At 33.9% G+C, this 25,740-nt stretch overlaps 1 pseudogene; it reads right to left on the reverse strand.

The window, feature by feature from the left end:
- Window positions 1-528: 528 nt before the first annotated feature.
- Window positions 529-14,600, reverse strand: LOC131943558 (COMM domain-containing protein 4-like; annotated as a pseudogene).
- Between the last annotated feature and the right edge of the window lie 11,140 nt (window positions 14,601-25,740).

Consider the following 25,740-nt stretch of genomic DNA (forward strand, 5'->3'; position numbering starts at 1 on the left):
TTAAGCTGTATTATTCAAGACAGCTGCAATCTCTTGCTTTGCAATTATTATGATACACATTTATTTTGCCATGATTTTCTTCAAAAGAGAAGTGTTGCATAAATAAATTAACAAAATCCTTTTATAAAATATAAAAATAATTGGATAAATTTGCATAATACTTAGATTCACTGTATATAAAACACAATGAAATAAATTATAGGTTTATAAATATTATACTTGATCCTGTGTTCAATAAAAACTAAGTTTTTTATGGAAAAGTTTTATTTAAAAAAAAACATTAAGTAATGACAGAAGTATACATAAAATGTTAATGATCGCAAAAGAGCGAAACAATGATGTTTCTAGTTTCAATGAAGTAGTCTCTAATTAAACAAGAACACAGTGATATTGTTATCATGGATACAATAAAATATCTTTTATCTTAAAATTATTTTTATCTTATGTATGTGTCTTTTTATGGATATTAATTCTTTATTGTATGTTTTTTTAATGTTAAAAGGACAATTTAATATTTTGTCTATGTTCTCATTGTCACCTTTTACTACACAATAGATCAATCTAGAATAACTTTTATAAACTGATAAAGCAGGGGAGATAATCATGCAATCATTTCTCTAAATTCTCCATGATTATCTGTGCTTGCTTCAGTTCATGTAACAGAACTCTGAACTTGTCAGCGGTCAGTGTAAATGTCACAGGTTCTGGATTAGCTGAGTCCCCATAAGTGACTCCAAGCTTCAGTTGGATACTACGCTCATTGACTGAAGTTCACTTGAAGTAAGAACATAGTCAACCCTCCATTGCACAGAGTCAAGATTTGATACTCGTAAACTTGTCTGTCTAAAATGTTCGTGTAGCTTGACCTGAACATCAGAGTAAGATTTACACAGTGACGTTGTGTGTTCCTTAGGTAAACCTAGTTGTTGCAACTCATTGGAGAGAGTCTCGCCATCTACATCATACTTGGCTGCACTAGACAGAATAAAAGACAAGGCAGCTATGGAGGCTTTGATATCTCCAGTATCAAATTTAGCATCAGAGGTTAACTTGTGAACTTTATCATAGTCTATTCCTTCCCCAAGTACATCTTTTAATACTTCAACTGCTAGTAGTTTGATCTTTACTGATGTAATCTTTGAAAGTATTTTAAAGTCTATTCCTTCCCCAAGTAAATCTTTTAATACTTGAACTGCTAGTAGTTTGATCTTTACTGATGTAGACTTTGAAAGTATGTTAAAGTCTATTCCTTCCCCAAGTAAATCTTTTAATACTTGAACTGCTAGTAGTTTGATCTTTACTGATGTAATCTTTGAAATTATGTTAATTTCTGCAAGGACCCAATCTGGGCAGTCTAGATCTCCACAAAATCTAAACCTCAGTTTCGTTGTACGTGGCTTGTACTCAGATTTGTAGTCTAGGTCTCATGCTTCGAAATGGTCATGTGTATTTTATTCGACTTGAATTTTTAAGTCTCTAGACTGTGTAATAATTTAATACATTTATTTTTAATATAAAATTAATATTAATATTAAATTAATCCTTGATGGTATGTCGTTTTAACAATAACACAATATTTTGGGAGAAAATTTTTTTTTAATTTAAAACATATTTACTTAAATCAGTGGTTCCCAACCTTTTTCGAGTGGCGACCCCCTTTTATAAATAGTAAGTGACCCGCGACCCCCATAGAATTAAAAAGCCGAAATTAGTATGGAAATTAATAAGCACTAAAATAAGATTTTCTAGTAGACTTTCAATATGAACTACTCTTGATAACTGTTTTAATAGCATGAGTAAAATTGCATACTATTCACTAAACCTTCGTGGTTAAGTTTTTAATTTTTTTAAAAAATGTGTTAACACCAACCTATGTCATTATAATTATCTTAATTTTGTTTTTAATCGAAGAATAGTGTTGAAAATATATTCTCGAAAAGTCAATCAATTTTACGTTTGTGTATGAATGGTGAATACTACACCAAAATTGTGTCTGCAGTTTTTCATCTTACACGGAATCATTCTGCAAATCAAAGAATTCATCTTGTAATTCATCGGGAATGCTGGCAACATCAAGGGAATAAGAGAATGGGTAATGCGTCAATGCAGATTCTTTTTTTTTTCAGCTCAGAGAAATAGCGATGCAGTTCGTTTTCAAGAGATTCAAGATGCCCAGAAATCGCTTCTTTCAAAATTTTAATTATCTCACAATCAGATTCCTCTACCACACCGCAGAGTTTCTCAAAAATTACAATATTTCCAAGATTTGTTTTCTTTACCGATACTTTACTTTCTTTACTTATAATATTCGTTCATTTTCCCTGAAGCTTCAGGTTAAGCTTATCTTGATGTTCGAACATATCTGCTAGGTATGATACTCTCTCCAACCACTCTATGTCATTTTAAGTATACCAAAAAGTCTTGTTTCCTTTGCACTCCCAAGAACAATTTGATTTCAGATTTCAATTCAAAAACACAATTTACAACATTTCGTTTGACAGCCAGCGTACTGTAGTGTAGAAGAGCAGAACCTCGTGATCTAAATTAATGTTTTTGCTCAGTTCTTTGAAGGCTCCAGATTTTATATAATTTACGACTTATACTAGCAATGGACTCTTGTGGTAGATTGGTTAGGGCAGTGGTTAGGGAGCTAAATCTTTTCTGTTTTCTGAAAGCCCGATTTTGAGCTAAACATAGATGGCGCACCATCCGTACAAACCCCCACAGCCGTTCTAACCCAATTTAATCATCCAGTATTTATTTTCTCCATGCTATCTTCACAAAAGAGCAACTCTTTTATCTTTGCTATCATCCGCATGAATATAGACACAGACCAGCAACTGCGAACACGAACTCACGTCTGTTGATTTATCATCTTGAAAAGCAAACAATGGTGAAAGCTTAATTTCAATAAAAATGTGTTATTTAACATTTACGTACATGCAGCGTTTGATGAGATTTTCTCCTATTGTTTTTTTTTTTTTGCTTTGCATTTTCTATCGCGACTTCATTTGATGCTTGCACTAATGCTGGTGAAAACTTCCTGTTCGATCAAGTCTCTGGCGTTTGCAACTAGCTTCTTATCGACGAAAGAACTCCATATATTTTTTGGTGTGTTCGGAATGACTCGTCTCAAATGACGTTTTAGTTTTGAAGATTTCATAGATTTGTGACTGAGAACAACTTTGTACAGTGCGCTTTGTTTCTTCTCTATTACATTTCCAGTGATGTTAATGAAGCTGAATTTAAAAAATTGTTCTAAATATTTATGTTTTGTTTCAAATTACTAAGGTTTAGTATACCAGTTGGCGACCCCCCAGAAAGACCTTCGCGACCCCCAGGGGGGTCGCGACCCCCAGGTTGGGAACCCGTGCTCTACACAGTTTTGATGGGCACACAACTCACTTTAGGGAAAGTAAAGGCGGCTAGGCATAGTGCTGACCACACTACTCACTTTAGGGAAAGTAAAGGCGGCTAGGCATAGTGCTGACCACACTACCCCTTTTGTCGGGTTCTTAGTTCAACTCTATTTCACTTGCCCATTGGACCGTCAGGTTCTAAAAGGGAACTTTATTGTGGCGGATAAAGTATGATTTTCTCTGTATGCAACACTATGCTAGTTTACTAATTAAATTATTTAATATAAGTAAACCACGAATTTAACAATTAAATACAATGCAGTTTGTGTTTCTATAGTTACGAGAAAACAAGCTGACAGTAATTTATATTTAGTAATCGGAAGTCGCTCAAAAGTTATTACGGATTTAAGATTTTGATATAATACTTATATATGAAGTTTCATCAACGGAGTGGTCTAGCGGTAGAGAGCTGGACTGCAAACCCGCAAGACTCGAGTTCGAATCCGGGTTCAAGTCAGTAGACCGTCCATGAATACACCCAACCCTGACGGGTACCTAACTCACGTTAGGGAAAGTAAAGGCGGCTGGGCATCGTGAGCGTTTTTATTTGTGTTTCATCCCTCCAAGTCTGGACATTGTGAGGGGGAAGCTGGGATAGAGTATCTAAAGATACACATATTTTATACGATCCCCGAGCTTTCACTTATCCAAACGTATCTTTTACCCTTTGTTCTATATTTTACTTCTTCATTAGGTTTTATAATAGAAGTTAAAAAGAACTTTATCTAAATTGTATTTGTAAGCTATTTACCTAATGTTTTTTTTTTACATTTCATTCTTTTTTTTCTTTTTTTTAGCGCAACTTCCATTCTGGAGAATTGCGTTTATTAACTCGTCTTTTCTGGGAATGGATGTGTGTCCGCAGCTTTAAGTCGTATCTCCTCCTCAACGAAGCAATATCGAGGACTAGTTCCAAAGCAAATATGTTAACGAAGTTACGACGATGATAGTGGACCAAAAAAATTCCCGGAATTCCTTCCTGGATTTCCCAGAAAAGTAAAAAAAAACTCGAAAAAAAATGCAGTTTTTGGCCCATATCTCGGTAACCAGACCACTTAGCGACTTGAAACATGTACCAATCGATTCCTGTCATAATTTAGAACAATATTTCCGAAGAAAGTTTTCAAAAATATCCTTTCGTTCAGTCACAACATTTTTTTTTAATTAATTAAAATTTGGACCGAATTAGTAGGCATTTTATCCAACCACACCACACGCGTCATCACGTTCAATAGCTGCGACATCACGTTCAGTAGCTAGGCGCGCAATGGTTTTTAGTCATGTTACTCTATTGTAAATAAAACATAAAATACTGAAAAAAAATTAATAAAAAACGTTTTAATAACTAACCAATGGTTTTACTAACCCTGCTCTTGATTTACGCTACGACAGAGCTATTTTTAGATAACTTAAGGAAATTGCGCTAAAATTGTCACTAGACTTTTTTTAATTACTTGTTTTACATTTTATTCGACTTGAATTTTGAAGTCTCTAGATAATTCAATCAAAGCAAATCGATTGCTACTGTTATAGAAATGTTTACAATTAATGTAGAGAGAATATTCAAAGAAAAGTATAGTTTTCTACTATAAAAATTGTATTAAAATAAATTGTAAAATAATGTATAAGTTTTATTTTCCATATATATTATAAATATCGTAAAACTATTTACAATTAAAAGTACATCATTGTAATATTAACACATTATTTCGAAAAAAATGTCATTAATTTAAAACATTGTTACTTAAATGTTGATTACTGGGTTTAACTTCACGAAAGTTAAGAATAAGTACATTCGCACGACAATAAAATGTTGCGTGTGATGGTGTGAATCATTCTTGCTGAAATTTAAAGTGGTAACAAAATATTCAGCCGGGATTTTACTTCAGCACTATGGTAGCTACGTTCGTGTCAGAGACTGTCCTGCCTTAGAAACAAGGTGGGACACTACATTCGATAACAGTGGCGGAACTAGAAAAAAAGGGCCACCCCGCAAAAAATTTTTTTTAGCCCCCCCCCATATATATATATATATATATATATATATATATATATATATAGGCCTATATATGATATATATATATATATATATATATATATATATATATATATATATATATATATATATATATATATATATATATATATATTTATATATATATATATATATATATATATATATATATATATATATATATATACATATATATATATATATATATATATATATATATATATATATATATATATATATATATATATATATATATATATATATATATATATATATGCAATCACAAAATACGAACATGGGATTCTCATTGCTGGCCTGTGCGGGATTTGAAAAACATCAATTTAAAAAAAAATGTTAACATCATGTCATGTGTGTAAGTAAGTGCATTAGTGTGTTTTGTGAAAATCAGTTTTAATTAATGTCTGATAGAGTCGCCTTTAACATTTCGTCGGTCAAAAATAATATAAAACATAAAAGCTTTGTATAAGTAATGGGTTCTCGTCTTATGTTTTTTTATGTTTTTTTTATTTATATTATTAATTTTTAAAATATTATTGATTTATTACATCTCCTTTTTATACAATGTCATTATTTAGTAATTACTTTTTAAAAAAAAATAATAATTTGACTATTTTTAAAATAAGGGAAATAAGTCATGGAGGTGGTTTGAACATGTGCTTATCTTTGATAAGTTTAATTGTAGGAGAAAGACTCGGCTTTCACAGTGGTTTAAAACAAAGGGAAAACGAATATACAAGAGCGTGGGGTGGTGTCTATAGAATAAAGATAATCCAACCGCAGCTACGGTAACTTTTTATAAAACAATCATCAAGTCAAAAATGAAAGAAAATTTACTTTTTTTTTAAACTATAAAAAATGTATTAATGGTCGGCTCTGGGCCCCTAAATGGCGTGCCCCCCCCCCCCCCCCCCCGCATTGCGGGGTCTGGCGGCACTGTAGTTCCGCCCCTGTTCGATAACGGAATCAGGCGCGTCAATCGGTACCCGGACGGTTATATGACCTGGAGCGTACCGCCTACCTTTTAAACACAAAGGTGTATACATTAGTTTTAAAAAGAAACCTATACAAGGGAAACGGTGCACCACAACACTAAACCGAACCAGGGGACGAACCCGGCGGTAGTGTAACTGATGGCTACTGAGAGCGACGACCCTGATACCTGGGTGGTCGTCCAAATCCAAATGATCTACCTCACTATTACATTCGTGTCGTCGAGAGGTTTAATCTCAACATTAATACAGTTCGTTGAGATAACCTTCCTCACTATTACGTCCAGGTTGTCGTAATTATCTACATTTTTTATTTCCTAGACTGGATGTTAGATTATATAAACAAATTGCGTATTTCCTCTTTGCTATGAAAAAATTGTCTGAATTTTAAAAAAAACACGAATAAATAAAATGTGGATATATACTTCATAATTTACTTATTTCAATAATTAAGTTAAAATGTTAAATATTTATTCTAAAAAAAAGTCATTATTATTATCTTAGACTATCCTTAATCCTTACCTTAGCTATGACATTGGCCTTGCCTTTTTCTAAGACTGGTTTTATATCAGAACCGATATGACAGCTATTAAACACAAATTTGATAGGTATCTTGTAAATTTAAAAAAAAATGGTACAGAACAAGAGTATTGGGAGAAATAAGCTACATAATATTATAATGTAAAAACCCTAGGTCTTAAATAGACAAGCATTAACTTATATTTTTTGATTGTATTTAAACATTTTATAAAGTTTTAGTAAAATACTTAAAATATTGACGCAACGTATGAAAATTGCCTGGTTATATTTTTTAAGGTATATATATATAATTCGAACCCAAAATATTCCACTTTTCTACTAGTATATATTAAACGTTTATTCTGTATTTTACCTCTTTATTAGCCTCTAAGCTATTAGGTAGATACAACTATATCTAAATTGTATTTGTGTACTGTTGAAATGAAATATATATATATAATTGTTTTTTTTTCTTGACTTGAATTTTCAAGTATCTAGATAATAGACATGTGTAAAACGTTCGCCACGTTAATGGCTTGAAGTATGCAATAATTGTACTATATATATATTTTTAAGAAATATATAGTTTGCTTAAATAAATTACAGGTATAAAAATAATTCCTAAATAATAGGTAATATCCTATCTCTTGAGTGGTTGTATTTTCAATGAACTATCATTCCATGATCTAATACAAAATGGTCATATTTATTTCATTTACCAATTCCGTTTTAAAAAAAGAAGTGAATCTCGTCGATATATTTCTTCTATATTTTGTGATATCAGTATATATTATAATATTGGTCTTTTATTCTACAACAACCTTGTTCTTTTATTTATAATCTCACATTTTGAGGGGAAAAGCAGGGTATTGCATCTAAAGATGCACATATTTTAAACAATTCCCGAGATTTAAATATATTCGTATAATTTGTCACCTGTGACTTACTTTTTCATTAGGTTTCAAGACGTCGACATGATCTACCTCATTATTATATTCATGTCGTTTGGATGATCTACCTCACTATTACATTAGGATCATTGGGATGATCTACCTCACTATTCTATTCATATCGTCGAGATATTCTATCTCACTATTACATTAGGGTCATTGGGATGATGTACATCACTACTACACTTTGTTGTCACTGTGATCTACATCGTTATTATATTCAAGCGGCAGTATGGTCAACCCTCACCCCTAAAACTGGAATCCAAGACATATAGAGCTGGATTTGTTGACATTTACACAGCTCAATTCAACCCCCCCCCCCTGCTCCGGGTAGATGATGCTTGTGAGCTGGGGACTGCAACAAATTATCGATATGATGACATAATTAACAACAGTTATCTTTTTGAAAACTCCTACGACACTTCTGAATCCAAGTTCTACAGATTATAACCTGTGTATAGGTTTTAGAATTTTCATTGAGCTATCATCCAATGATCTAGTAGAAAATTATCATATTTATTTCATTTACCTATTCAGTTTTAAATAAGTGGTGAATATCGGATGACTATCTCATCTATATTTGTGATATCACTATATTTTAAAATATTGTGCTCTGTTCTACACCAACGTAGTACTCTTATTTACAACGAGCCGACCCGCGGCATATCATACGCCGCTATTTTGGTTGCTGTTTTTTCTACTTTTCAGTAATTCATAATTTGTAAATTCGACAGTACCAACGCTGCAACTGAAAATATTTCTTTAAAACACTATAGGTAGCTCATTAAGGACAATAACCCCCTCCCCCCTTCCTTCCCCCACTCCGTTAAAGTAAACTCCATTTTGTTACCCCCCCCCCTCCTACGTTTAAAATCGTTTCAAACTAAATTATCTGCCTCTAATAGTCATCACTAAACCCGGCTCTGCTTTTAAACATTTAGCGTGAACCACAGCTCACCAAACCATGTAGGGGTGGGGGTGATAGGGAGCGCGCTTACAGCTTGTTTTTTATAGTCTCCCAGAAGAGAATTATATATATAGATCTCACATTGTGAGGGGAAAGCGGGGATAGAGTATATAAAGATACACATATATTTTAAAGAATACCCGAGATTTCACTTATGTACACGTGTAATTTGGCACTTGTTATGTATCTTACTTCTACATTAAGTTTTACGCTAGATAAATATAACATTTTCTAAATTGTATTTTTAAGCTGTTTACCTGATGATATTTTCAAATATTTTATTCGACTTGAATTTTCAAGTCTCTAGATAATTGAATATAGGAATGTAACGGAAACCAAATACAATTTTCTATTAATGTAGTAAAAATGTGTTTAGCAATTTATAGTTTTTCTTAATAGAACATTTTGTAATAATGTATTCAAATAATTATGTAATAGTATAAAATATTTATTTTTAATATATAATAAATATTATTATTAAATTTTCCCATTTACAGTACGTCGTTTTCATAATCGCAAAATAGTTTGGGATGAAAAAATGTTTTTAATTTAAATATTGTTACTTAAATGATGGTTACGTGGATTAACTTCACAAAAGTTAAGAACAAGCACATTCGCACTAGAATGAAAATTTTGCGTCTGATGGTGTGAACTATTCTTGCTGAAATGTAAAGTAGTAACAAAATATTCACTCGGAATTTCACATGAGCTCTATGGTAAGTAGCTACGTTCATGTCAGAGACTGTCATGCATTAGAGACACGGTGGGACACTACATTCGATAACCAAATCAGGCGCCTCAATTGTAACTATAGCGGTTATATGACCTGGAGCATCCCGTGCTCTCTAACGAGCACTAAGGTTTATACATTTGGTTTTAGAGCACACTACATCATGGACACGGCGGGACACTACATGTGATGACTTATCCGAAGCAGTGGACGGACACGGCACCCATGCGGCAGTAAGCGAAGGCTCATGAGGACGCCCAATGACGAACCAGTGGCCGTAGAGATGACCTACCTCATTATTATGTTCTGGTAGTCGAATTGATTTACCTCTCTATTACATTTATGTCGTTAAGATGATTAAACTCACTGTTACACTATGGGCGTCGAGACTATCTACCTCACTATTACTTCATGTCGTAGAGATTATCTACCTTACTATTATATTCGTGTCATCGAGATGATCTGCTTCACTATTACTCTCGTTCTTCTAGATGATATACCTCACTGTTGCATGTACATCGTAAGGATGATCTACCTCACTATTACATGTGTCTCGGCAGATTATCTACCTCATTATAATGTGCTGGCGGTAGTATAATCAACCCCCGCCCCTTAAAACTGGGATCTAATACATATAGCATCGCAGTTATTTACATTAACACAAATCAGTTCTCACCCCTCGGGCAGATGATGTTTGTAAACTAGGAACAGTAACCTATCTAGGGGAGAAGACTCCTAAATGAAACAGGGGTGTAACCCCTTAGGCGATAGGATTATCAACTTAGGTTTTCTTTAGGCTACTCCTGTGACTTTTCTGATTCCAAGCAATAGATAACATCCTGCCCTTTAGCTGCTTGGATTTTCATTGAGCTATGTATATATATATATATATATATATATATATATATATATATATATATATATATATATATATATATATATATATATTGTGACATACTTAGGTCTGTTTGGCTTTATGTATATTTAATCTCCTGAGTTATGTATTTGTTCTTGGGAGAATTGTCAGTTCACTGGTACAACCCGGTCAACTGAACGCTGTCACATCATGTGATTGTAAGTTTAATCCCTGGCAGAACCTCAACCAATGGTCTTGCGACCGTGAGGATCCTTGACTGACCCTCAACCAATAGTCATAAACCTATTGAGTTACTTCCCCTATTATTGAATGTTATTTAATCGCGGGATTTTCATGTCCAGAGGCAGCCATATTGACTTTGGGCCGGAGAGGTGTGCCAGTGGTTAGGTGTGCCATATTTTGAGTATTGTCATTATGTGACATTATTTTCACCTTTTGTATAAGGAATTATGTGACTAGTTGTAGTTTACTGAATTTGTGTTCTAGTGTATTATTACACCTTTTTGACTATCGGTGATAGTTTAACCTGTATAAGGATTTCTATTGTTGTAGAGGCAAATTGTCTCTTCCTGGTTTTTTGTTGTGGTTATTATGATGCCATTCAGTTGTGTGTAGTAATGATTTATCGGTGTATAATATACTAAGCCACAGCTGTGATATTGTGATTTTTCTCAAACTGTAAGTTGGAGTTGAGTTTATTTATATTACACTGAGAATCTGTACATTTTGATCTTACCTAGTGTCATTATCTTGTACATAAATTAAAAAGGTATTCATAGTTTAAGTCTTTGATTTGTCGTGATTTACCCCTAGACTGCATTAACGAGCTCACGGCAAGTTGTTGAGATTCTGTTACAACGTCTTCTATCGGTACCATACCAAACGAACCTGGGGTGTCCGCTCCTGACTGTCTGTCGGAGGTCAGACATAACAATATATATATATATATATATATATATATATATATATATATATATATATATATATATATATATATATATATATATATATATATATATATATAATCATAGGCTAATTTCCACACCAACGTAAAAGTTTTATTTAAATTCTGCTTTGTATCAATTGTTTTGTTCATTCTTCCGAATTCTGTGTTCAATTTCATATGTTATATATTAGAGTAAAATGTCAAGTTGATTACTCACTACTTAAAGATTATCGTTTAATTTTTAGAACAACATGCTGGGACCGTTGAGTTTCTGCTGGCTGTAAACAAACCTGAGAGTTTTTACGTCTGTTTCATCCTCCATGTCTGGACATTAAGAGGGGAAGGCTGGGATAAAGTATCTAAAAATACACATATTTTATACGATCCTACAGATTCACTTTCTACAAGTATATTTTAGCCCTTCTTCTGTATCTTACTTCTTTATTAGTTTTCACGGTAGGGAAATACAACTATCTATATTGTATTTTTACGCTGTGTACTTTATGAAATATATTTATATTGAATTCGACTTGAATATTCAAGTCTCTAGATCAGGGGTAGGCAACCTTTTGAGATGGAAGAGCCAAAAGTTACAATTTACAAAACGTCCCAGTTTATAAAGAGCCACATTATTATTTCAATATTATGGTATTTGATTAGGATTTGGTAAATAAATTCGATTTGTTAGTTAAAAGCCTGGAATTGTTGCCACGGTGCTGTCCACAGAACGGCTGTGGGGCTGAGCCTGGTGCCCAAGCGGCTGTCAGCTGTCCGTATACTTGCTACCTCACCTATTCTCACTGTTGTCTGATGAGTGTTTTTATCCTGTTTAAAGTTGTTTAATATGTAAGTGTAAAAAAATGAAATAATATAACAAGTAATATTTGTACAAGGAAATGGAGAGCCGCATCTCAACATCAAAAGAGCCGCATGCGGCTCGCGAGCCGCAGGTTGCCGACCCCTGCTCTAGATAATTGAATTTAAAACCACAGTTGTCACACAATAATAATTAGCTCAATATGTAGTAAAAATGTTTTATGAAATATATAGTTTACATTAATAAAACATAATGTATTAAAATAATAGTATAATAATTTAAAATTTTTACTTTATATATATAATAAATATCGTAATTATTTTTACAATTTGTGTTAGGTCTTTTTGATAATAACACATTATTTGGGGGAAAATATGTTTTCAATTTCAAATATTGATACTTAAATGCTTATTACATGGATTAAATTCACATAAGTTTAGTATAAGTACATTCGCACGACAATAAAATTTTGCATGTGATGGTGTGAAATATTATTGCAGAAATTTAAAGTTGTAACAAAATATTCACTTGGGATTACACGTGAGCACTATGTCGGACATTGTAGTGCAGTAGGGGCACGGTAGGACACAACTTTCTATAACTTAACCAAATCAGGCGGGTTAGTCGGTACCCCGACGGTTATGTGTTCCGGAGCGTACCGGGTTCGGGTTTTCAAACTCGTGACTTCTAGAGATTTACCACCTGACTACGACATTCTGTTAAAAGTTCAATCTGAGATTTTTGTAGCAACGTTTAACCATGATAGGAAGGATGTAAAAAAAAAAACCACGTGTATTACAGGGCTGTTGAAAGCTACTTTTAACCGTTGAGGAAATAAAAAACGTTTGAACAATGATAAGTTCACCCTCCCCTGACACAACGTCTATAAAGTATAGACAAAGTTATTTAAAGCATAACACTAGGCCTATAAATCATGACACAAGTCCTATAAAGCATGACATAAGGCCTATAAAGCATGATACTAGGCCTATAAATCATGACACAAGGCCTATAAAGCATGACATAAGGCCTATAAAGCATGACACAAGGCCTATAAAGAATGACACTAGGCCTATACATCATGACACAAGGCCTATAAAGCAGACATAAGGCCTATAAAGCATGGTACAAGGCCTGTAAAGCATGACATAAGGCCTATAAAGCATGACATAAGGCCGATAAAGCATGACACAAGGACTATGAAGCATGACACAAGGCATATAAATCTTGATACACAGCCTGTGAACCACAACGCAAAGCCTATTGGGAGTCTACTATTGATGTGTCCGAACTGTTCTTTACCTTGATCATGTATAGAGTACTTATCGTAAAGCTAAAATTACGACTAAATATGTTCGTTGATTGGATTCCAAAAGCGATTTTAGCAGAAAATACAGAGTCATATTACTACTACTGTGTATTTTCTAAAATTAAGCCTGTTGAAATATTTTCAAAGATCTATGCACAACATTGACTTTAAAGGATATTTAAAATGTAGCCTACTTGAATTATCAAAATAACGTCATTTTAAGAATTAATAATCATTTTTTTCCTTTACTGGAATCGTGTATTTCTTTCTATCTTCTCTTTACCGTCTGTTGCCGATTTAAATTATTTCTAAAATTAGCATTCCCTAATGTTTCCACATATTTCTGTATTTTCATTTATTTCCACTTTAATTCGAAAGTCTGTTAATAAATAACTTTGAATTCAATAGCAATATTTCATCAAAATGCACTTTTTATTAAGGTAATCTTATGTAATAAACTGATGTTTTTCAAAAGTCGATCAATGTAACTTTTATAATAATGGTTACAGCCATCATTTATTATAAGCAGAATGAAAAGAATATTATAACATAAAATATAAATCAATTGATTATCATTTGATTTTCAACATTAAAACCAAGAGCTCTTTTTAAAATTGTTTATCTACTAATATAATAATTTCTGGGATTATACAACACAAAATCAATTTTATTTTATTGTTTAAAATATGATGACCTCCCCTTAAGACAAAGTTTGCCAATTACTAAACGAAACATTTGTTTCCACTCCATATTTTTCAAAAACATTTCTCGACCACGGAGCAACAGGCTTCATCAAACATTTCCTAACAGGATCATTTTGTGAGCCCTTACACCAACATGTGCAATCCTTCCCAACAAACGCCCCCTCTGGACATATAGGCTTCATACGATAACCTTCATCACACTTGTACATTACATTCGCCTTTTTGATGTGGTAAAAGCTCAACTGTTCTACTCGTCCAATGATATCTTGATACACTGGGTCAGTTGTGCGTATGGTGATTTCATCATTGATGGAAAATGCCTTGCTTCTGTAGTGCATTACACTTAGATAGTCGCAGGGGCGTAGCGAGGGGGGGGGGCGGGGGGTGCGGACCGCACCGGGTGACACCATTTAGGGGGGTGACACCAAGGCAAAAAATAGCAAAATATATAGAGAAAAACTCGAGGGGGGGGGGTGCAAATCGAAAGTTTGAGGGGGGGGGGGTGCAAATCGAAAACTCGAGGGGGGGGGGTGCAAATCGAAAGTTTGAGGGGGGGTGCAAATCGAAAACTCGAGGGGTTGGTGCAAATCGAAAGTTTGAGGGGGGGGGGGGGGGTTGCAAATCGAAAATTTGAAAGTTTGTCCCTGGGAAGGGTCTCTATGCCTCTGGGGGGGTGACACCATTAAGTGCCGCACCGGGTGACACCCGACCTCGCTACGCCACTGGATAGTCGTAAGGTTCTAAAAGAGGAATAAGCCTTGTAGTTTTTTTTTAAAAATTATTTTGTGTCGATTTTTTTTATTTTTATAAACAATCTCGACATATTTATCTCTATCCATTCTCGAAGACCCAGTTGAGTTTTCGGCGAGTCTCGGTAATAAACTGATGCTGCGAGATTTTATACAGAATTCTTTTATTGGGCCAGAGCAGGGACACAGTCACATGCCACAGTCACATGCCACAGTCACCCAACACATTACACAGTCACATGACACAGTCACATGACACATGACACAGTCACATGACACAGTCACATGACACAGTCACATGACACAGTCACATGACACAGTCACATGACACAGTCACATGACCCTAGTACAACACAGATATTCAACGTCTGACATTAACCTTGACCTTACTGTATGTAGATACTAAAGGGTTTTTCATCAACCACATTACACTTCTCCTAGACGGAAGGGGGTTGGGTGGGTGGGGTGGGGGATGGCTTCGGACATGTGTACATTCGTGACGGGGCGGGGTGTGGGAGATTAGACAATATGACGTCACAATATTGTTTACTAAATAGTATGCTCAGAAACTAGATTTTAGAATTGTTTGCGTTTTTAAAAAATGTAATAGTAGTAAAATGTGAACAATATACTCTTGTTGAGAGATATTGTTTTGAGGGGAATTGCTTTTATTCAAAACAAGAAACAATGATAATACCAATATGTTGAACTGTGACGTTATTTTAACATTATAGTGGTTGACTAAATTTCAGTTTCGATGTTTACAATGTTTGTGGGGGAGGGTGGCTGATGGATAGGGGGGGGGGGGGGTGGTGGTCTGGAGTTGTTCTTAAAAGCGCAACTAAATTAACATAAATTCTAGGGTCCCAAATATCTTCCTTCGGGTGTTGTAAATATCTCAGGTCCCTGAATAAACCTGACCATACATGGAACAAAAACCTGTCTAATCAATCTACTTCTAATCTCATGAAATCTATTCACAAGAAACGCGAGACGTTGATGATAATTACCGATACTTTATACACAGTGGCGTAGCGAGGTCGGGTGTCACCCGGTGCGGCACTCAATGGTGTCACCCCCCCCCCCCCCCCAGAGGCGTTGCGACGCTTCCCGGGGACAAACTTTCAAGTTTTCGATTTGCACACCCCCCCCCTCAAACTTTCGATTTGCACCCCCCCCCTCAAACTTTCGATTTGCACCCCCCCCCCTCAAACTTTCGATTTGCACCCCCCCCTCAAGTTTTCGATTTGCACCCCCCTCAAACTTTCGATTTGCACCCCCCCCCCCCCCTCAAACTTTCGATTTCCACCCCCCCTCTCAAGTTTTTCTCTATATATTTTGCTATTTTTTGCCTTGGTGTCACCCCCCTAAATGGTGTCACCCGGTGCGGTCCGCACCCCCCGCCCCCCCCCCCCCTCGCTACGCCCCTGTTTATACACACTATAGAAATATAACATTGGCGTATTCCCATTATTATATTTGATGATTAAGAAAACCATATTATCATTATCAATAGGTGTTAATATATATATATATATATATATATATATATATATATATATATATATATATATATATATATATATATATATATATATATATATATACTATATTAATATAGTAATTGTATATATATATATATATATATATATATATATATATATATATATATATATATATATATATATATATATATATATATATATATATATATATATATATATATATATACTACAGTAATGGCAATGTCAATGGTTTCTCTTTTTTGAAACCCTTTAATCTTATTTTCGCTCTCATCACCTAAGACAAACTTAAAACACAAACCCTATCGGAAACAAGCAATAACAACGCCAACGCTTGGTATGCGTTGCCTGGAGACTAGAGTATGCATCCTATCACTACACATGTAACATCGTGGACCAATTAGTCCAACACGAGTGCGTGTATAAGCCAATGTGGGTAATAAACGAACAACGCAGCTAGATTGGGATCACCATTGTAATCCTGACATTTAATAATTTGCAACGAATGGAAAAATAATCATATTGTAAGTTTATTTATTTTCATCTACAATTCCCTTACTATAAGCCTCAACATTTACCTCATAATGCCTCTTTTTATCTCCATTACTCTGCGCACCTCTGCGCGGGTCGGCTCGTATAATTATATTTTAGTTACCTTATAGCCTGAGCCACACAAAAGTATTCACTGCAGCACTCATTTTCTGATGCTAACCGCTGGATTAAACAAGATTCCCCAAGTTGCTTACATGGACTGTTATTGCTCGTGCAATGTAAAGAACATCTTCGCATACTCATTTTTAATGCTAATAAAAGTTACGTTTAAAAAAAAAAAACCTTTTCTATATACATTTCAGAAATTTAAAAGCTAAAATAGATTAAAGGAATACATATTTTAATTACAATTCTAATTTGAAAACGTATATTTCTTTGTGAACTTTCATATAGAACACGCATCTCTTACCTATCTGATAAGACGACGAGATTGGCGATACAAATCAAGAGAAGAAAAACTGTTATCTTCATTTTTATCAGCTGTAGACAATTTAAAAACAAATGATCTCAATTCTGTTGCTTATAAAATCATACAAATAGAATAATTCATGAACGAATTATGGTGATTACTTGACGTATTGAGAAGAGGTTTTTATAAAGTAGATTACTTGCAATGTGGAACAAGAAGTATAGCTGGATCTACCACAACTTATTATACTGTAGATAGTGATAAATAGCCTACTTTGGTTGATGTCAATTTGTCAAATTTGTCAATTTTAATAAGTCGTAAATCAATCTCAAGATAATTAGAAAATCATGTGTGTCTATACATGTTGTAGATAGTACAATAATTTTGGAAATATTGATATTTATGTAGCACCACCCACTAATTTTGTACATAAATGTTCGTAAAAAAATTGTATTAAAACTTCAGTACGAGCCATCGCAATGAATAAACGTAGAAATGTATAGTTTGGTTAAAGAAATCTAAATTTTTCAACAGCTTTAAGAAATCTCTTACGAAAACAAACTTATAGAGGTTTGAAAAGGTGCTAGTTTTCATACTTTTTCGAGGTTTCCATGGCAACCATTACTGCTATTGGCGGCTATATATTATTTTTGTCTATAGGTTAACAACTATTAGCATTTGAATATATTAAACACCCAGAAACGTATTAAATAAATCTTGTTTTTATCAGTATGGTGTATCCTTAAACGTCAACATCTTCATGTTAATTGGACGTTTAATTTTTATGAATTTTCAAATTGTGCGTCCATTAAAAACACTAGTTTTAATGCCCCAAAATTCCCCAAAATTAAGTGTTTTAAACGGACACAAATTTTGAAAATTCATAAAAAATTAGTTTGAAGAAATGCACTTACAATTTTTAGTTGAGTGCCCCAAAATATGAAAGAAGATTATGAATTAATTGTTTATCGGGCTTAAAAGGTACTATTTTATGAATGGTGGAAAACCTACCAAGGGGTTAATTTTTCAAGATGGCCGCCGTTGTCATAGTAACCAAGATTTTTTCACCATTTTTTTTAGTGGAAATGCATATACGGATGTATCTTAATAAAGCTGTAAAGAAATAACTGTTTTCTAACGAGTAGTAAAAAACTTGTTTTTACCGGAGCCTTCTCCCACAACAAATTACGAACCCAACCTGTTTGTTACGATCTTTCTTTCTCCATTTAGATAAATTGCGTACTCTCTTAATTTTTTTTCCTTCCTTTAAGATGGTTACATAGCGTAATATTCGGACTTTTTCATTCATTCATTTTTTTGGTATTATAATAATGTCAATATCTTGATGCCGTTGAGTGTCCACAGTAGCCTACGCCAAATTGCGTAATCTCTTAAAACGATTGAAATTCATTGTTTTCGTAAGACTATTTAAAAACGTTTTCGTGTTCAGTTAGTTTCAGTTTTTAACGAATTAAAAAACTATAATGTTCTAAGTATTGAGTTAGTTAATATATATATATATATATATATATATATATATATATATATATATATATATATATATATATATATATATATATTCTAACAACACATTTAGTTAAAGTCTATAGAAATGTGTATAAAATATCAAGTTCAACCACACTGACCATTTAAAATACAATTTTAAGAATGTATTTATTTCCTTCTAAAGTATTATCAGAGTTACCGTTTTCAGTTTTCAATAAGTTTTTTACAGCAAAATAATTTGGTTAAAAAAAAAATCGTTATTCTGAAATGAAATTATTTATTAGATGATTTCGTGCATGATTTGATGAATGTGGCCAGATATGATTTTTAAAGAAATATGTATACCTAATGAATGTTAAATCCTAAATATTATAAGTGCGATCTTCTAGGTCAGTTTCGTTGTACAAGTAGATTTATATGTAAACTTATTTTATATCCCCTTTACTTCCCCTTTCTTCTTTTACGGATGTGACACACATTTTAGTATTATGATATAATATCACGTTTATGACAAAATTAGATGCGAAGTTATTTGGTCGAAGCGATGACTTAATATTTAAACATATTTTTAAAGACAAAATAATAACGGAAAAAACCAAAGTAACAGGGAATATTCAATTTTACACAAAAGTTAAAAATAGAATTGTGTAGAACTGACGAGACCGCCATTTTAAAAACCTTATAATTCGCAGCTGAAGGTAGAGTATAACTTTCTCTGTCAGTTTTTTTTTTAATAAAATAACTTTATATTTTTATGAATTTTAAACACAAAAAATATACTATAAATACCATTGATAATTAGTTATGTCAGTGTGTTACGTTGTCTTCCTAATTAATGAAATCCACCTGAACTAGACTAGTAGTAGATTTAGTAGCCTGCATTGTAATCATTTTATTATACTTCCTTTTCTAAAATCAACCTTTCCATTAATAACGGTCCGCAGCAAAATTCTTTTCGTACATTTGATTTAGTTTTGTACTAGATATAAATATGAATGCATTAGGGCTAAAGGAACGAATAAAAACACAACTGCGAGAGTTAAATGTTTTCGTCATTTTTAAACAATTAATTCAGGGTTACCATGTAATGATAAAATCGTAAACCAATTGTGGCCATACCGTGTTGTTTCGACACATTAGAGAGACAATAGTACAGACATTGTTATTATACAGGAAATAAAAATAAACACAACAGCTTTGAACTTTGTACCGACATCTTTAAATCAGAGTTGTTTTTCTTTCAAGCTTAGAGCTCCCGTCTCTGGCGGGAGATGGGGGAGGGGGTGGGGAGGGTGGTTTATACATTTGTTTCAGTTGACAAATATGTGTGAGCTTTGATACAATTATGAATGGCAAGATTAGAAGTTTAACCACTTATTACTTAAAGTAGTCAATCGTTTTCGTTATTTTGTATCGGTCACTTGTTTTGAAAACTTTCAGCTTTAGATTGTGATCGGAGATGTCAACAAAAATATAAATAAATAAAATATGCTGATATAAATGTAATAAATGAGGTGGTAAATGGGTTTTAGGGGGCGGGCCGTCGGACATATTTATAACGATGTGTGTCCATTAGAGGAGGGGTGGAAATCTACAGATTTAACGAGATGTCATTTTTAAACAGCACGTTGTTTAATCTAATATATAAAGTTCAATTCTGTATGTTTATATGTTTGTAAAATGTTTGTAATCGAGAATTACAAAGGAATGTAAGAAAAAACGAAAAAAAAAACGATACTTCGATGATTCAACATGCGTCTCTGTCTTAGGCTAGTCTCTCCAACTGTCCCCAGGTGGGTGTATCCAATCTTCTTGGTGTCTTCTCCAGGTCACGTTTCCAGGTCTTTCTCGGTCTGCCTCTCCTCATCCTGTTCTGTGGATTCCAGGTGAGGGCCTGTATTGTTATGCTGGATACAGGCTTCCTGAGTGTGTGGCCAATTCATTTCCATTTTCTCTGGAGGATCTCTACTTCAAATGTCAGTTACTTTGTCCGTTGCCATAGAACATAATTTCTGATGGTTTTAGGCCAGCGAATTCGCAGGATCTTTCTGAGGCATGCGTTTACAAATGATTGTATTTTCTTCTTATTTAAAGCAGGTATTCTCAATGATTCAGCTCCATAGAGTAAAACGGGTTTGACTAGTGTGTTAAAGATCTTGATTTTTATTTTTAAAGGGTTAAAACTCCAAAACCCCAAACATATTTTGTTGGTTGAATACTGCTCTTGCCTTGCCCGTTCTTATTTTTATGTCTGCCCCTGTCCCACCCTGCTTATCAACAATACTTCCAAGGTAGGTGAATATATCCACTACTTCTAGGGCTTCTCCTGCCAGTGTTATAGGGTTGCTGTTTAGTGCATTGACTTTGAGAACTTTACTTTTCCCTCTGTGTGTGTTCAGGCCCAGGCAAATAGAAAAACTTGCAACACTGTTGGTTTTATCTAGCGTGTGCCGTTGTTTGTGAGAAAGAAGGGCCATGTCGTCAGCAAAGTTTCAGGTCATCCAGCTGGCTCCACATTGTTCACTGTATACCTTTTCGCGTTTTCTCTGTTGACATCTTCATAATCCAGTCTAGGGCTAGCAGGAACAGGAATGGTGAAAGAAGGCAAGCTTGCCTTTCTCCGGTCCCTACTGGGAAGACCTCAGAAGGCTGTTGGCCATGCATAACTCTACATTTGAGACATTCATACGAAGACGTAATAATGTTGACTATTATCTGTGGTACCCCGTTGTGTCTCAACAATCACTGTCTAACCATGATATTAAAAGCCTTCTCATTATCTATGGAATTAATATAGAGAGATGAGTTCCACTCTTGGGTCTGTTCAATGATGATGCGCAGGGTAGTAATTTGATCTACGCATGACCTTTTCTTCCTAAAGCCCGGCTGTTGATCTCGCAGCTGGGAAATATCACTTCCTTCATTCAGTTTAATAATATTCCGTTGAAGATTTTGCTTTGGATGGACAAAAGTGTTATTTATTAAAACTATGAGTGTATGTTAATCAGCTTCCGTAATGGTTAGGAATAACACGCCTCGACGACCGGCCGTAAGTCAAGAAAGTCCCTCTGCGCTCTCGGAGCCACCGGCAACAATACCGCATTGGCGCCAGGTACGGTCCCTGGTCGGTTTGATCATCGAAATTCGTGGGCCACATGGTCACTATTGTAAGGTGTTCTTTAAAATTAATGTAGACGCGGTAGTGCTCACAACTTGCTCCTAGTCAGACCAAGCGTATTTAAGACTTTTTTTTAACAATTTCAGACTTCATACAGATAATGTGTTAGCGATTAATGAAAGGATGCTGCCTGTGTACCCTCACTAAAAGGAAAGTATCATGACATATAATAATGAGAGTTAATTACATAAAAAAACAATTTACAAATGTAGGTCTGATGCTGATGAATAGTCTAGACTTATTTACCCTAGGTCCTAGATCTAGTTAATAGTGTATTGGAAATAATAAGCTACTAGAAAAGAATAATTTAGAGCAAAATATAACCAACAACAACACTCTACAGCAGCGGTGGAGCTAGAAAAATGCCCCCCCCCCGGAGAATTATATTTTGGGGACCTATATAGGCCTATATATATATATATATATATATATATATATATATATTTATATATATATATATATATATATATATATATATATATATATATATATATATATATATATATATATATATATATATATATATATATACAATCACAAAATACGAACATGGGATACTCATTGCTGGCCTGTTCGGGATTTGTTAAGCATGAATTTTAAAAAAAATCAACATCATGTCATGTGTGTAAGTGCATTAGTGTTTGTTTTTTTTTTCGCCTTTTTTAAATCATATTTATTTTATTCTTAAATAAACTATCTGCTCATCAATTGTGAACTGTTCTAGCCTACTTGATCACCTTGGAAATTTGTTATTTTACTACATTTACAACTGTTTTAAGTAATGTTACTGGAGATAATCTAAATAAACTGTGATTAATAAACAACAACCTGGTTCATATATATATATATATATATATATATATATATATATATATATATATATATATATATATATATATATATATATATATATATATATATATATATATATACATTTATGTGGAAAACAAGGGTTGCTCTATTTTAAAAAAATACTTGAGTTCTTATGCTTGAGTTCTATAGGACTATCCCAATCTACTTTTCTTTTCTTTACGGACACCACTGATTCAGTCGGTGTCTTTCATAGGCAGGCAGGGCAAACACCGACTAACTGGTTTGGATATCGGTTTGATTACCGTATCCAGAGTTTCTTCCAGGCATCTCTTCGGGGGGGGGGGCGGAACCCCCCCCCAAAAAAAAAATTCTACCGCCCCCCCCCCCACGAACGAAATGAAATTTATATAATTATATAAAAAATATATACTTTTAACAGTGTCCGCTCCCCGAAGAAAGTCTACCGCCCCCCCCCCCCCCCGAAAATTTGAAATGCCCCCCCCCCGGATAAAAAAGTCGGGAAGAAACACTGACTGTATAGGTCACTTCTGTCTTTTTGGTTCTGACATGGCTTATCTTTCGAATATTGTGTTCAGTACCTTATAGCTCCGCCGTAGGAAACTACTTCGTCACTCAGTTCAAATTAATGTATACCTACAGGGAGAGGAATGCATTCTGAATAGAATAACATTCCCCATTTAAAGATATTCGAAAAAGGCGGCACTTTGAAAGTAGTAAACATGGAATAGTCGGAACCGGGCTGGCTACAGCACGGCTGTGGGGCTGAGGCTGGTGCCCAAGCGGCTGTCCGTATACTTTCTACCTTACCTTCAATGCTCTACAGAGACAAAAGCACATACATTGTTATGATAACAAAACAACAAAAAGATCAAATTATTTATCCTTAGGTTTAGGCAGTGGATTTAATAACACCCCCTACACTTTTTGTAGAAAGTCGTCATTTTGTGCAAACATTATTTTGATCCACCTAGAAAAAGCATTAAGGGGCCTAAGTCTATCAGTTATTAATTTAAAAAAAAAACCATTGTATTTGTAGTAAATTATAAAATTTGGTGTCACCCCCAACCCCACCCCAGGTTTGGCTTGACGTGTCAGCTATTACAATTCTCAAGAAAATCTTTTCCACGGGCAAATTTTGTCTCCCTCACCCGGTGATAGCTCCGGGTTTAAAGTCGTGTCGCGCTGAATATCCCTATCCTCCAGGTTATAGAAAAAAAAGTATGTTAGTCACAGCACGAGAATACACGATAACTTGACGCCTGTATTGGTGGCATCGACAAGATTCGGGATGTACGTGTGTCGTAACTTCAAGGGTTTCACAATATATAAATATCAAAATACTTAAGTGTTATCTCGCTCTGGCGTACTCGATTACTATGTTGTGATGTCGCGTTTTCTTAATTGAAGCATCTACCGCAGTCTCTATTTCTTTCGTCTTCAGTTTTATTGAGTCACATGGAGACGCGCTTGGTAGGAGATGTTGAAAAAGGTTTGTATAGGTTTCATCAGTTTACTTAAAGCGTAGTCCGGATTCCGCTTATAAATACCTTCGTGACACGTAGAACAGAGGTTATTCTAAAAATAAATGTAATGAAAAATCATGCTTGCTGATGTTTGAGGTCATATTATTGAAAAACTTGTGACTTGTTTAATTACTATTTTATCGGGAATACAAGAAATTAAGAACACGTGATGTTTATTTTAAGGAATATTACACATTACGGATTCCTATGTATTTTGTCAAAACATTCAATGAAACTCATGTATTTAAATTTAAAAATATTGTATTTTTAACAGAAAAATGGGAAACTCAGATTTTTCACGAAAATGTAAAGGTCTATAGCCTACATATTGCGCAACATCCTGAAATTCAAGTCATAGTTTAAACCTCCTTATTTGCTATTAAGACTACGTCACTCTACAAATACACTAGCAAGCGGGTAAACATAGCGATACGTGTACTCGACACGCCTATATTTGTCCTCTCTAGTTTCATCCATCGGCGGAAACTTACTGTTAAGAAGTGGAGCTGTGCACAGTTAAGTTATTTCAGATAATGTATATTAATTAAAACTGACTTAAAGCCTTATTTATATATTTTACCATATTTCAAGCGAAATTCTAAATTTCTAACTCTCCTTACAATGTATCCTTAGTCATGTTTAAACATGTATGTGTCGATATAATGGTGTATATAGATAAGATAATTTAAAATGCAATACACTTTCTAACTTTCTCGTATACGGATTATAGAAAAAATATTTAATTAAAAAAAAAAAGTTAAATCGAGATTTTTTCAAAATCTGGGTGTTTGTGAGATAAATACGATAATCTGAGTACTGTTTCCGTTATTAAAACGAAATTATATATCTAATATTATGTCAAATTTGTAATTTTTCTTCCAATTTGTAATAATTTCCAACCACCGAAGTTTGTATTTTCTTCACTTTCGGTATTTTAAAAGCTGATAACTTGAGTACCGTTTCTATATATATTAGCTTATGTACGTACTTTTCTATGAACATTAACGATTTCCGGCAAATGGAAGGAGTACTTTACATTATTTACGATTTCTTCAAATCATTCAGTATTTTAGAATTATATATCATATTTTCAATAACATTTTCTAAACGATTTTCCGCTTAAATGTAATTTCTTAAAAAAACAAGCGGTATTCTACAAACTTCCTTTTATCTATTGCTTAATTCCACTGGAAGTATTTTTCTA

This window comes from Physella acuta, unplaced genomic scaffold, assembly GCF_028476545.2.
Source record: "Physella acuta isolate Inbredline_101_S28 unplaced genomic scaffold, ASM2847654v3 ptg000462l, whole genome shotgun sequence".
NCBI lineage: Eukaryota > Metazoa > Mollusca > Gastropoda > Physidae > Physella > Physella acuta.